This window comes from Pristiophorus japonicus, chromosome 9 (genome assembly GCF_044704955.1).
Source record: "Pristiophorus japonicus isolate sPriJap1 chromosome 9, sPriJap1.hap1, whole genome shotgun sequence".
Taxonomy (NCBI): Eukaryota; Metazoa; Chordata; class Chondrichthyes; family Pristiophoridae; genus Pristiophorus; species Pristiophorus japonicus.
Window position 1 is genome coordinate 149,854,140 of NC_091985.1, and position 14,815 is coordinate 149,868,954.

The following is a 14,815-nucleotide window of genomic DNA, read 5'->3' on the forward strand; positions in this document are numbered from 1 at the left end:
ATGGAATAATTTAGAGGATAGCTTTGAGATGGGATCTGCACGTGGTGAGACACTGGGCATAAATGACCTGTAGCCAGAGCAGGGAGGAAGGGTAGCTCAGGTACCAGCTTGCCGGAGGGGGAGGTTGCACACGAGTTCTGCAGCAGAGGACTCAAATGAGCATTTTGATTAAGCAGGCTACAGAAGGCTGATGGGTATGCACAATAAAATGTTGATGCATTGACAGGCCTGCCAGAAAGTCTGCATGCAATTTTTAAGGAGCATAAAAGAGTCCGGCATGCTTCCATGTCATCAACGGATAGCCCTTGTCACCCAGTGGTTTGTCGTCCTGGCTCAAATGCAGATAGCACAGAAGACTGCCACAGAATGAAGGCATCATGACTGCTATCAGGATACCGGACATTGACCTGAATGATTCGCTGCGTCAGGTTGCACACAAGCTGGACGTTGAGGGGGTGGAATCGCTTTCGGTTGTGGTACATCTCAGAGTTGACATGCGGCACCCGCAAAGCAACATATGCATGCAGTCCATGACACTGTACACCAGAGGGAAACCTGCAAACCTTGTGAAGCTGCATGCTCTCGCCGCCTGCTGCTCTCTGGCAAGAGAGAATTAAATGTAGCTCTCTTGGAATAGAGTGTCTCAGTGACCTCCCTTACGCAACAGTGGATGACAAACTGTGAGATGTTGCAAATATCTCCAGCTCCAGCCTGCAAGGAGCTCAACGTATAGAAGTTCATTGCCCTGATCACCTTCACAGTCACAACAATACGATCCTCCCCCTGCTCTGAGGTTCCAGTTGTGGCTGCAGCAGGTGGCAGATTTCAGTGAGGATATCCCTAGTGAAGCGCAAACATCTGACACACTGTTCCTCACTGAGGTTCAGCTAGGAGATTTGCTCCCTGAACACCCTGGGCGGATATGGCCTCTTGTTGCCTTGCTCTGTTTCATCTCTGCTCATTCTCCCAGTTGTGCTGTATTCCAAGAGGAATGCCTACTACTACGTCTGGGAGCAACTGGTTTGTGCAGAAGCTTTAAAGTGAGGACAAAGTCCTTCAGTACTTTCCATACCACTCCCTGCAGACTTTAACAACTTTAAAGAACTCTAGAAAGTACCAAGCACTCTACAAACGCAGCAACAGCCAGTAGAAATCAATCAGTAACTAACCTGAAAGTAGCTGATAATCCCTTTAAATAGCGCTGGCAGGGAGCTCCTTCCTGCTGCTGTATGTGTGTTCAGTTGCGCATGTTTAAGAGGGGGCATTAGCTGGAGCGTTGAGCTCCAAAATGGCAGTGCAAGCGCTAAGCAGCATTACATGCTGATTGATGTTACGATCTGCCTGTTCTGCATACTTCTGGTGGACGCTTACTGCACGCGTGCTAACACCCTTACCAATATGGCATATGCACATCGGAACCAAAATTACATTCGTAGTGCCAAAAAAACGGGAACTACCAATCCCAATTTTGCACCCAAATAGTCCTATTACAAATGTTTCTTCCACTTTTTCTTTGGAAAAAAAAATTGCAATTCTATTATTAAAGATAAAGGAAAAATAAAATTAAAGGCCCTTCAACAAAATCCTGCTTAATGTGCTTTTCCCGTACAGGAAAACGTTCCGTGGCAAACCAAGAACATTGCACCAAAGTGCATTGGGCACAAATGCAGAACTGATGCTGTAAAAGGAAAATAAACAGGATCACCGCAGGGAACTGGCTACAATACTTGTCAGCAGCTCCTCCACTCAGTCAAATGCACAACAGGGCATAATGAAGACACCTACATGTACAGTTTCAGATTTACATGTTTCAGGAACAGCACCGAGAGGGGGCTCCGTGCCCACCCATGTCGAGCACATTTATGTTTTAATTTCTGTTTTTGGGGCTACTTATGAATTCAAGGTGAGCTCCTGGAATTCAGTCTGCCAGGTGGTGGGAGTTTGCAGGAAGATGATACAGGGTTCAAATGGATTTTTCAATAATAGGGATTATCGCCTCTAAAAATTGTCTTCACAATAAGTATTTCGTGTCCGCTGATATAATGGAACTACAACAACAGTAACTTGCATTTACACAGTACTCTCCATGTATAAAATGGCCTATGGTGCTTCACAAATAACAAGAGGGATGAATGTTGAGCCATGGAAAGGGTTAGGACAGGAGACTAAAGGCCAGGGCAAAAAGATGGGTTTTGAGAAGGTTTCTAAAGCAAGACAGAGAAGGAGACAGGTGGAAGGATTTAAGGACGGTGCTATAGACAGTAGATATAAGGTAGTTGAAGGCTTTTCCATCTATCATGGGCCAATGGGACAAGAGAGCTCAGAGGGAGCCAGACTCAGAGCATCATAGGGTGCAGGAGGGTATAGCCAGAGGAGGTTGCAGGTTACAGAGCTGTGGAAAGGTGTAGGTGAGGTGGGGTGGTAGGGGGGGTGGGAACTTGAAGACGAGGACAAGGATTTTAAATTGAATGCTTTTGGCAATGGGACACCAGTGTTACTCAGCAATGACGAAGGGGATTGGAGGTATGATGGGAAAGCGGGGCTTAGTATGGGACAGGAAGCAGGCAGTTGCATGATGAAGAATGGGAGCCCAGCATGGAGGACATCGGACACGGAAGTAAGTGGTCTTGATGATGGAGAGAATGAGAATTCAAATCCAGCTCAGCGTTGAACATGATGCCAAGGCTGTTCAGCCTGAGCGACGAGCCAAAGAGAGGATGGAGTTGGGTGGCAACGGACTGGAGTTCGTGGCCGCCGCTGAAAATTATGTCTTTTTTCTTGACAGTGTTCAGCTGAAAGAAGCGGTGACTCACCAGGACTTAATAGCAGACTGGCTGCAAGAGCAATACAATTTGGGACAGATAGAACTGGGTGTAACACTTATGGAAGCTGGCTTTATGCTTGTGAATGAAATGTCAACAACAACTTGCGTTGATATAGTACATTTAATGTATTGAAACAACCCAAGGCACTTCACTAACAAACGTAAGGAAATGGATAGCGAGCCATGAAGGAACGACTGAAATCTGAGAAAAAGAGAAAGGTTATAAGACGATTTTTAAAGGACGAGAGAGGTGAAGAGGCAGTGACATTTAGGGAGAAAACTCCAAAGAGTAAGGGTGAGGTGGCTAAGGGTCTGCCACCAAAGGTAGGGTAGAGGGAAGTGGGATACACAAGAGGCTGGAATCAGAGGAATGGTCCATTCAGGAGGGGATATAGGGTTGAGCCTGAGAGATGAAACTCGCCACACTTCTCAGGAGAGGAAGGATCAGATGCACTTAATGCTTCTGGAGCAAAACTCATGCTCTAATGCAAATTTTTTTGTTTTTCTGTTTTTTTTAAACCACCTTCGCTTGCAGTTCACTCAAGCAACACATCCATCCTTGATAATAAGTATCACCAAAAACTATCCCATTCTTTAAAATACTTTTTTTGGCCGAGTCCATTCATGCCCTTCCGGTTAAGTGAAGTGTTGAATTCATAAAAGAATGTCTCTCTCTTTCTCCTCTTCCAGCATTGTTTCTATCTCACACTCCAACACCACTTCTATCTCTCGCCATTTTCGATATCATTGCTGAATTTCTCTCACACTCAGCCTTCATGTTTTTTCCCACTTCCTGCAACAATCAGACTGCCAATTTGAGAGACTCTGTTGGAATGAAGGAGAAAGGTCAAGACCATCTCAGCAACTCATCAGAGGGAAAGCAGTTTACATCGAGTGTATAGCACAGAAACAGGCCATTCGGCTCAACTGGTCTATGCCGGCGTATATGCTCCACACAAGCCTCCTCCCACCCTTCATCTAACCATATCAATATATTCTATTTCTTTCTACCTCGTAATTAGCTTCCCCTTAAATGCATCCATACTATTCGCCTCAACTACTCCATATGGTAGCACGTTCCACATTCTTACCACTCCTGGGTAAAAATATTTCTCCCAAATTACCCATTTGAATTATTAGTGACTACATTATATTTATGGCCCCTAGTTTTGGACTTCCCCACAAGTGGAAACATTTTCTCTACATCTACCCTTTCATTGTCTTAAAGACCTTTATTAGCCTTCTCTTTTCTAGAGAAAAGAGCCCCAGCCTACTGAGACTTTCTGATGAATTTATTCTCTCAGTTCTGGGATCCTTGGGAACCTTTTGTGGACCTTCTCCAATGCCTATACAGGTTGAACATTCAAAATCCGGAGTTCTAAAATTCAGAATGTTCTGAAATCCGGACAATGCGCTGATCCGTGGCGGGGCTGTCCAGAATCCCGAAAATGCTCTGAAATCCAGACACCCTTCCAAACTGATTACCATCATGAGCCGGGCCCAGGAAAATACCAAAAAACAAAGGACTAGACTTTCCACTTCACATCGCCCATCCATGGCCCATCTATCGCCCAAAATGGACCTCTATCGCCCATTTTGAGCAAAAAGCGGAAATTAGGCCCAAAACATCGCCGGAAAAATAGGTGCCTAAGTTTCCACTTTGATCGCCGAGATAATCGCCCAAATTATCACCCACACAAGGCTCATCCCAAGTTTCGGCACCTAGCATGCACTTCGCTGGGCTGATGCAAGGCCCAAAAGAATGCTGAAAAATAGTTGCTTTTTCAGGGCTTAAGAGAAGGAAATGGGCACTATGGACGCCATTTTTAACTTCGGAGGAAGGGTGGAGACTTAGTTGTAAGTCATTTAGAGAGTAAAATTGAAGAAAATTGTACTCTGAAATTTGGGACAGGGAATATAAATAGGTATTGTTGTGTATCTGTAAAAGCATGCACTCCCATGTTCCGCCACCAGGGAGCGTATCCCCTGAAGTCCCAAGGGATCCCAGCATCCCTTGGGAGCACTGTATATAACCCCTGTTCCTCACTCTGGAGTGTCTTATTAAAGACTGAGGTCACTGTTACTTTAACCTCCCTGTGTGCAGCCTCATCTGTGTTAGGAACACAATAACTTCACTCCCTTCCCAAAGTCAAAGTGAAAACTATTTACAAGGTGAGGCGGCCGGGAGCCTTTCTTTCCCTGGTGGACCGCCTCGGTACAAATGTCTGTTCTGGTGTGTTGGCTGTGCCTTCGCTGGGCTGGCATGTTGTTGGCCCTGCAGGGCTGCTAGGTGAGCCTGGCCTTGCTGGGCTGTTGGGCGTGATGGGCTCGATTTCCTGGTCCGGCGTGGTGTCGTTGATCCTTTGGGTGTGTGTTGTGGGCTTGAAAAAGGTCGTGTCTGCTGTGGGTTGTTCAAGGCAGTCTGTGAACCACAGCCTTGTTTGGTCCAGATGCTTTCTGCAAATTTGTCCATTGTCTAGTTTGACTACAAACACCCGACTCCCTTCTTTAGCTATCACCGTGCCCGCGATCCACTTGGGACCATGTCCATAGTTTAGCACATGCACGGGGTCATTCAGATCAATTTCCCGTGACACAGTGGTGCGACTATCGGTTACATTTTGTTGCTGCCGCCTGCTCTCTACCTGATCATGCAGGTTGGAGTGAACCAGCGAGAGTCTGGTTTTAAGTGTCCTTTTCATGAGTAGCTCAGCTGGGGGCACCCCTGTGGGCGAGTGGGGTCTCGTGCGGTAGCTGAGCAGTACTCGGTACAGGCGGGTTTGGAGTGAGCCTTCTGTGACTCATTTAAGGCTCTGTTTGATGGTTTGTACTGCCCGCTCTGCCTGCCCATTGGAGGCTGGGTTAAACGGGGCCGAGGTGACATGTTTGATCCCATTGCGGGTCATGAATTCTTTAAATTCGGCACTGGTGAAACATGGCCCGTTGTCACTGACCAGTATGTCAGGCAGGCCGTGGGTGGCAAACATGGCCCTTAGGCTTTCAATGGTGGCAGTGGCGGTGCTTCCTGACATTATTTCGCATTCAATCCATTTTGAAAAAGCATCCACCACCACATTTTACCGAGAAACAGGCCCGTATGGTCGACATGGATCCTCGACCATGGTCTGGAGGGCCAGGACCACAAACTTAGTGGTGCCTCTCTGGCGTGGGTTGCTCAACTGAGCACACACGCTGCATTGCCGTACACAGGACTCTAAGTGGGATCTAGCTATCGCTTTCATCATTACTATACCCGGGTATGTGCTGTGGAGATCCGAGATGAACATCTCCCTGCCCTTTTTTGGTAGCACTACGCGGTTACCCCACAACAGGCAGTCTGCATGAATGGACAGCTCGTCCTTTCGCCGCTGGAACGGCTTGATTGACTCTTGCATTTCAACGGGGATGCTGGCCCAACTCCCATGCAGTACACAATTTTTTTACTAGCGACAGCAGAGGATCTTGGCTGGTCCAAGTCCTAATCTGGCGGGCCGTGACAGGTGATTTATCATTTTCAAAAGCTTCCATGACCATCAACAAGTCTGCGTGCTGTGCCACCATCAACATGTTTGCAGGCTGCGCCATGTCCACCCCCGTGGTGGGCAATGGTAGCCGACTGAGAGCATCCGCACAGTTCTCGGTGCCTGGCCTGTGGCAGATGGTATAGTTATACGCTGACAGCGCGAGTGCCCACCTTTGTATGCGGGCTGAGGCATTAGTATTTATCCCCTTGTTTTCAGCGAACAGGGATGTGAGGGGCTTGTGATCGGTTTCCAGCTCAAATTTGAGGCCAAACATGTACTGATGCATTTTCTTTACCCCGAACACACACGCTAATGCCTCTTTCTCAATCATGCTGTAGGCCCTCTCAGCCTTAGACAAGCTCCTGGAAGCATAGGCAACATGTTGCAACTTCCCCACAACGTTAGCTTGTTGTAATCCACACCCGACTCCGTACGACGACACATCACATGCTAGCACAAGTCTTTTACACGGGTTATACAATACAAGCAGCGTGTTGGAGCATAAAATGTTTCTGGCTTTCTCAAAAGCAATTACTTGATTTTTTTCGCATACCCAGTTCTCACCGTTGCGCAATAACACATGTAGGGGCTCTAAGAGGGTGCTTAACTCCGGTAGGAAGTTACCAAAATAGTTGAGGTGTCCCAGGAACGACCGCAGCTCCGTGACATTCTGTGGCCTGGACGCGTTCCTGATAGTCTCTGTCTTGGCGTCTGTGGGCCGAATGCCGTCCGCCGTGATGTTTCTCCCCAAAAACTCCACTTCTGTTGCCATGAAGACGCATTTCGACCTCTTCAGCCAGCTCTACACGATCCAGTCGCTGGAGGACCTCCTCCAGGTTTTGTCGGTGCTCGGCAGTGTCCCGACCCGTGACCAATATGTTGTCCTGAAAGACCACCGTGTGTGGTACCGACTTGAGCAGGCTCTCCATGTTTCTCTGGAAGATCGCTGCAGCCGACCGAATTCCAAATGGGCATTTGTTGTAGATGAACAGTCCCTTGTGCGTGTTAATGCAGGTGAGGCCCTTCAAGGACTCCTCCAGCTCCTGCATCATGTAGGCCGAAGTCAGGTCGAGCTTGGTGAATGTCTTGCCTCCTGCCACCGCCGCAAATAGGTCATCTACCTTAGGTAGCGGGTATTGATGATGTAGCGAGAAACGATCAATAGTTACTTTATAATCGCCGCAAATCCTGACCATGCCATCACTTTTGAGTACTGGAACAATCGGGTTGGCCCACTCGCTGAATTCCATGATGCCCTCGCGTTGCAGCCTGTCCAGCTCGATTTCCACTCTCTCACTCATCATGTGAGGTACCGCTCGCGCCTTGTGGTGAATGGGTCGTGCCTCTGGGAGCGAGTGGATCCGCACCTTTGCCCTGGAAAAGCTTCCAATGCCTGGCTCAAAAAGGGAAGGAAATTTGTAAAGAACCTGGGTACATGAGGCCTCATCGACATGTGGTAGCGCTCGGATGTCATCCCAGTTCCAGCGGATTTTGCCCAGCCAGCTCCTTCCAAGCAGTGTGGGGCCATCGCCTGGGACAATCCAGAGTGGCAGTTCGTGCACCATGCCCTCGTAGGTGACCTTGACCATGCGCTGCCCAGGACAGTGATAAGCTCTTTGGTGTGCGTTCTCAGTTTCGTGTGGATGGGGCTCGGGGCTGATGTGAATGCCTTGTTGCACCACCGTCTCTCAAACATCTTTTTACTCTTGACGTATTGGCTAGAGCCAGTGTCCAGTTCCATGACTATGGGGTAAGCCATTCAATTTTACGTTTAGCATTATAGTGGACATTTCATCGAAAATGTGTTCACTCAGTGTACTTCAGCATCTGCCTCCTCTCTCTGAGGCTCGAAATTGCTTTGATCCACCATGCAAGGGGATTTGAGTACAGGGGCAGGTAGATGTTACTACAGTTGTACAGGGCCTTGGTGAGGCCACACCTGGAGTATTGTGTACAGTTTTGGTCTCCTAACTGGAGGGAGGACATTCTTGCTATTGAGTGAGTGCAGCGAAGGTTCACCAGACTGATTCCTGGGATGGACAAAGGGTGTTAAAAAAACAAGCCTGAAGGCTTTGTGTCTTAATGCAAGGAGTATCCGCAATAAGGTGGATGAATTAACTGTGCAAATAGATGTTAACAAATATGATGTGATTGGGATTACGGAGACGTGGCTCCAGGATGATCAGGGCTGGGAACTCAACATCCAGGGGTATTCAACATTCAGGAAAGATAGAATAAAAGGAAAAGGAGGTGGGGTAGAATTGCTGGTTGAGGAGCAAATTAAGGCAATAGTTCGGAAGGACATTAGCTTGGATGATGTGGAATCTATCTGGGTAGAGCTGCAGAATACGAAAGGGCAAAAAACGTTAGTGGGAGTTGTGTACAGACTTCCAAACAGTAGTAGTGATGTTGGGGAGGGCATCAAACATGAAATTAGGGGTGCGTGCAATAAAGGTGCAGCAGTTATAATGGGTGACTTTAATATGCACATAGATTGGGTTAACCAAACTGGAAGCAATACGGTGGAGGAGGATTTCCTGGAGTGCATAAGGGATGGTTTTTTAGACCAATATGTCGAGGAACCAACTAGAGGGGAGGCCATCGTAGACTGGGTGTTGTGTAATGAGAGAGGATTAATTAGCAATCTCATTGTGCGAGGCCCCTTGGGGAAGAGTGACCATAATATGGTGGAATTCTGCATTAGGATGGAGAATGAAACAGTTAATTCAGAGACCATGGTCCAGAACTTAAAGAAGGCTAACTTTGAAGGTATGAGGCGTGAATTGGCTAGGATAGATTGGCGAATGATACTGAAGGGGTTGACTGTGGATGGGCAATGGCAGACATTTAGAGACCGCATGGATGAACTACAACAATTGTACATTCCTGTCTGGCGTAAAAATAAAAAAGAGAAGGTGGCTCAACCGTGGCTATCAAGGGAAATCAGGGATAGCATTAAAGCCAAGGAAGTGGCATACAAATTGGCCAGAAATAGCAGCGAACCCAGGGACTGGGGGAAATTTAGAACTCAGCAGAGGAGGACAAAGGGTTTGATTAGGGCAGGGAAAATGGAGTACGAGAAGAAGCTTGCAGGGAACATTAAGACGGATTGCAAAAGTTTCTATAGATATGTAAAGAGAAAAAGGTTAGTAAAGACAAACGTAGGTCCCCTGCAGTCAGAATCAGGGGAAGTCATAACGGGGAACAAAGAAATGGCGGACCAATTGAACAAGTACTTTGGTTCGGTATTCACTGAGGAGGACACAAACAACCTTCCGGATATAAAAGGGGTCGGAGGGTCTAGTAAGGAGGAGGAACTGAGGGAAATCCTTATTAGTCGGGAAATTGTGTTGGGGAAATTGATGGGATTGAAGGCCGATAAATCCCCAGGGCCTGATGGACTGCATCCCAGAGTACTTAAGGAGGTGGCCTTGGAAATAGTGGATGCATTGACAGTCATTTTCCAACATTCCATTGACTCTGGATCAGTTCCTATGGCATGGAGGGTAGCCAATGTAACCCCACTTTTTAAAAAAGGAGGGAGAGAGAAAACAGGGAATTATAGACTGGTCAGCCTGACATCGGTAGTGGGTAAAATGATGGAATCAATTATTAAGGATGTCATAGCAGTGCATTTGGAAAGAGGTAATATGATAGGTCCAAGTCAGCATGGATTTGTGAAAGGGAAATCATGCTTGACAAATCTTCTGGAATTTTTTGAGGATGTTTCCAGTAGAGTGGACAAGGGAGAACCAGTTGATGTGGTATATTTGAACTTTCAGAAGGCTTTCGACAAGGTCCCACACAAGAGATTAATGTGCAAAGTTAAAGCACATGGGATTGGGGGTAGTGTGCTGACATGGATTGAGAACTGGTTGTCAGACAGGAAGCAAAGAGTAGGAGTAAATGGGGACTTTTCAGAATGGCAGGCAATGACTAGTGGGGTACCGCAAGGTTCTGTGCTGGGGCCCCAGCTGTTTACACTGTACATTAATGATTTAGACGAGGGGATTAAATGTAGTATCTCCAAATTTGCAGATGACACTAAGTTGGGTGGCAGTGTGAGCTGCGAGGAGGATGCTATGAGGCTGCAGAGCAACTTGGATAGGTTAGGTGAGTGGGCAAATGCATGGCAGATGAAGTATAATGTGGATAAATGTGAGGTTATCCACTTTGGTGGTAAAAACAGAGAGACAGACTATTATCTGAATGGTGACAGATTAGGAAAAGGGGAGGTGCAAAGAGACCTGGGTGTCATGGTACATCAGCCATTGAAGATTGGCATGCAGGTACAGCAGGCGGTTAAGAAAGCAAATGGCATGTTGGCCTTCATAGCGAGGGGATTTGTGTACAGGGGCAGGGAGGTGTTGCTACAATTGTACAGGGCCTTGGTGAGGCCACACCTGGAGTATTGTGTACAGTTTTGGTCTCCTAACCTGAGGGAGTGCAGCGAAGGTTCACCAGACTGATTCCCGGGATGGTGGGACTGACTATCAAGAAAGACTGGATCAACTGGGCTTGTATTCACTGGAGTTCAGAAGAATGAGAGGGGACCTCATAGAAACGTTTAAAATTCTGATGGGGTTAGACAGGTTAGATGCAGGAAGAATGTTCCCAATGTTGGGGAAGTCCAGAACCAGGGGACACAGTCTAAGGATAAGGGGGAAGCCATTTAGGACTGAGATGAGGAGGAATTTCTTCACCCAGAGAGTGGTGAACCTGTGGAATTCTCTACCACAGAAAGTTGTTGAGGCCAATTCACTAAATATATTCAAAAAGGAGTTAGATGAAGTCCTTACTACTAGGGGAATCAAGGGGTATGGTGAGAAAGCAGGAATGGGGTACTGAAGTTGCATGTTCAGCCATGAACTCATTGAATGGCGGTGCAGGCTCGAAGGGCCGAATGGCCTACTCCTACACCTATTTTCTATGTTTCTATGGCGGGACTAACATATCAAGAAAGACTGGATCAACTGGGCTTGTATTCACTGGAGTTCAGAAGAATGAGAGGGGACCTCATAGAAACGTTTAAAATTCTGACGGGTTTAGACAGGTTAGATGCAGGAAGAATGTTCCCAATGTTGGGAAGTCCAGAACCAGGGGTCACAGTCTAAGGATAAGGGGTAAGCCATTTAGGACCGAGATGAGGAGAAACTTCTTCACCAGAGAGTGGTGAACCTGTGGAATTCTCTACCACCGAAAGTTGTTGAGGCCAATTCACTAAATATATTCAAAAAGTAGTGAGATGTAGTCCTTACTACTAGGGGGATCAAGGGGTATGGCAAAAAGCAGGAATGGGCTACTGAAGTTGCATGTTCACAGCCATGAACTCATTGAATGGCGGTGCAGGCTCGAAGGGGCGAATGGCCTACTCCTGCACCTATTTTCTATGTTTCTATGGACCAATCTTCTTCTGCCACGTGGTGGTTAACAGGTTTTGCAGAGCTTGCAGCTCGTTTGCAAGCGCGCCATTGTTTCACAGCTCTTGCAAACACACCCTCTGAAGCGGCATGAATAGGCTGAATGGAAGCCTCTACAACGCCAACAAGGTGTGAATTGCCTTGCATTCATCCTTTGTTGGGGACTCTGAGTCATCTGGGTGACCTGAGGCCTGCTGGCAGTTGCAGACTCGTGGGTTCTGCCCTGTACATTTCTGCTTGCAAACACAGTACCAGTTAATTTGTGAACATTGCTAGCACTTATGTGCTGAGAGATTTGTTTAGTGTTATCACTGCTGGACATAAACGCCTGTGCTATCGCAATGGCCTTACTGAGGGTCGGTGTCTCTGCAGTCAAATGTTTTCGTAGGATGGTTTCGTGGCCAATGTCCAGTACAAAAAAGTCTCTGAGCATTTGTTCCAGGTAGCCATCAAACTCACATTGTCCTGCAAGTCGCCTTAGCTCGGCGACGTATCTTGCCACTTCCTGACCTTCAGATCGCTGGCACGTGTCGAACCGATACCTCGCCATCAGCATGCTCTCCCTCGGGTTAAGGTGCTCCCGAACCAGTGTACACAGCTCCTCATACGACTGATCTCTGGGTTTCACTGGAGCCAGAAGATTCTTCATGAGGCTGTAGGTCGGTGCCCCGCAGACTGTGAGGAGGACCGCTCTCCTTTTTGCAGCGCTTCCTTCTCTGTCCAGCTCGTTGGCTACAAAGTATTGGTCTAGCCGTTTGATATAGGCTTCCCAGTCCGCACCCTCCGAGAACTTCTCCAGGATGCCCACAGTTTGCTGCATCTTTGCGTTGGATTCATATTCTCATCAGCAGTTATTGTGTCCCTAACACAGATGAGGCTGCACACAGGGAGGTTCATGTAACAGTGACCTCAGTCTATAATAAGACACTCCAGAGTGAGGAACAGGCCTTAGGGGCCGGCTTATATACAGTACTCCGAAGGGATACTGGGATCCCTTGGGACTTCAGGGGATGAGCTCCCTGGTGGCGGAACATGGGAGTGCATGCTTTACAGATACACAACAGGTATTATCAACGTATTTATGCGAAATAGATCTCATATATTGGAATTATTTGGTAAATAGCTTTTACATAGTGAAGTTATTTAATGATATTGTTGGGGCCTATCAAACTGACTGGTATACAGATTAGAGAGTACAGAGAGGGCAGACTACAGTGATTAGAGAGTATAGAGTTGCGAGATTATTAAAATTAGTGTCAGTAATTATTGATAGTGATGGGGCCCATGCGTTCCCTGCCTTTAATGCAACTGCTCACACACTGGTTACTGAAAGGATCAATCGAAGAGGTGGCAGAGAAATGCGTAGACGGAGACGAAGACAGAGGAGGAGACCGTACAGCCAATGAAGGTACTTGGAAAAGCAATCCTACCTGAACTTGACTGAAAATGCTTGTCTTAGGAGGCTGCGATTCCGGAAGGAGGTCATCGATGAGATATGTCAACTCGTCAAGGATGATCTGCAGCCTTCCAGCACCATCAGAACCGCACTGTCCGTTGAGGTGAAGGATACTGCTGCCCTAGCCTTCTACGCATTGGGATCATTTCAGGCTTCAGCTGGCGACATCTGCCATAACACTCAGCACGCTACACACTGCTGCATTCAACAGGTGACTGAAGCCCTTTACGCTCGCAGGATGGACTTCATAAGCTTCCCAATGACCAGGGAGGCACAGACCGAGAGGGCTTTGGGTTTCTCGAGAATAGCAGACTTCCCCAAGGTGAAGGGAGCAACAGACTGCACGCACATTGCCCTGAAAGCACCCTTAAAGAACGCGGAGGTGTTTCGTAACAGAAAGGGGTTCCACTCACTAAATGTGCAGCTTGTTGTCGACCACAATCAAACAATTATGACAGTAAATGCTACATTTCCTGGCAGCATCCATGATGCGCACATCTTTCGTGAATGTGCTATCCCTGACCTGTTTGTCAATCAGCCAGAAGGTCACGGTTGGATGCTGGGTGATAAAGGATATGGCCTTGCCAGTTGGCTCATGATCCCTCTGCGTAATCCTGTCACTGAAGCACAGAAACGGTATAATGAGAGTCACATAGCGACTCGCAACATCGTTGAAAAGACAATTGGAGTTCTAAAGCAGCGCTTCAGATGCCTGGATCATTCCGGAGGCAGCGTCCAGTACCACCCTGATCAGGTAGCAGAGTTTATTGTGGTGTGTTGCATGCTGCATAACCTAGCTATAAAGAGAGGACAAATAATGCCAAATCATGCTGCAGGTCCACCTCCAGAAGGAGATGAGACAGAAGAGACAGCCGGTGAAGATGAAGAGGAGGAACAGGCGAGAGAGGACGCGGGCGAGGACATAGGGGAGCTTAATCAGCATGGCGATCTAGCACTGGTACCACCACACCTTTCCTGAAGACCAGTAGCCAGTGGCAGTTACACGGCTGCTAAGCTTTTGCGTCAGCAGCTCATTAATGAATACTTCGCATGAACTATTGTTGATATTCAAACGTTCAATTACAGTTACGGTTAATCAAAAGTTTCATTTCCGTGGGGAAACAGAATAAACAAACAAATATGCATGAAAAACTGTGCGTTGTAAATAACTAAGAGAGAAGGTACAAAAGTTGTCGAAAATGTTTTTTTCTTAAGAAGCACAATTTTTTTTAAGAACTAATGAACAACATCCTCCCTCCAACCCCCCCCATCCCCGCACCAACCCACCCTTCCCTCAAATCCCCAAAATGTTCGAAGAAGAAATTGAACATTTAAGTATTAGTAACAAGCGGCCATTTAAATAATAATAACAAGTGATCATTTAAATGTTGATAACAAGTGACCATTTAAGTAATAATACCAAGTGAACTTCTAAGTAATAATAACAAGTGACCATTTCAGTGATGATAACAAATGACCATTTAAGTGATGATAACAAGTGACCATTTAAGTATTGAATACAAGTGCCCAATTTAGTAACAATAACAAGAGAATAATAAAGTGATAATAACAAGTGAACATTTTTGAAACA

At 46.9% G+C, this 14,815-nt stretch overlaps 1 protein-coding gene across 7 annotated transcripts in view; it reads right to left on the minus strand.

The window, feature by feature from the left end:
• adgb (androglobin) overlaps positions 1–14,815 on the minus strand; it is a 513,562-nt gene that overhangs the window by 381,419 nt on the left and 117,328 nt on the right. The gene's annotated exons all lie outside the window — the stretch shown is intronic.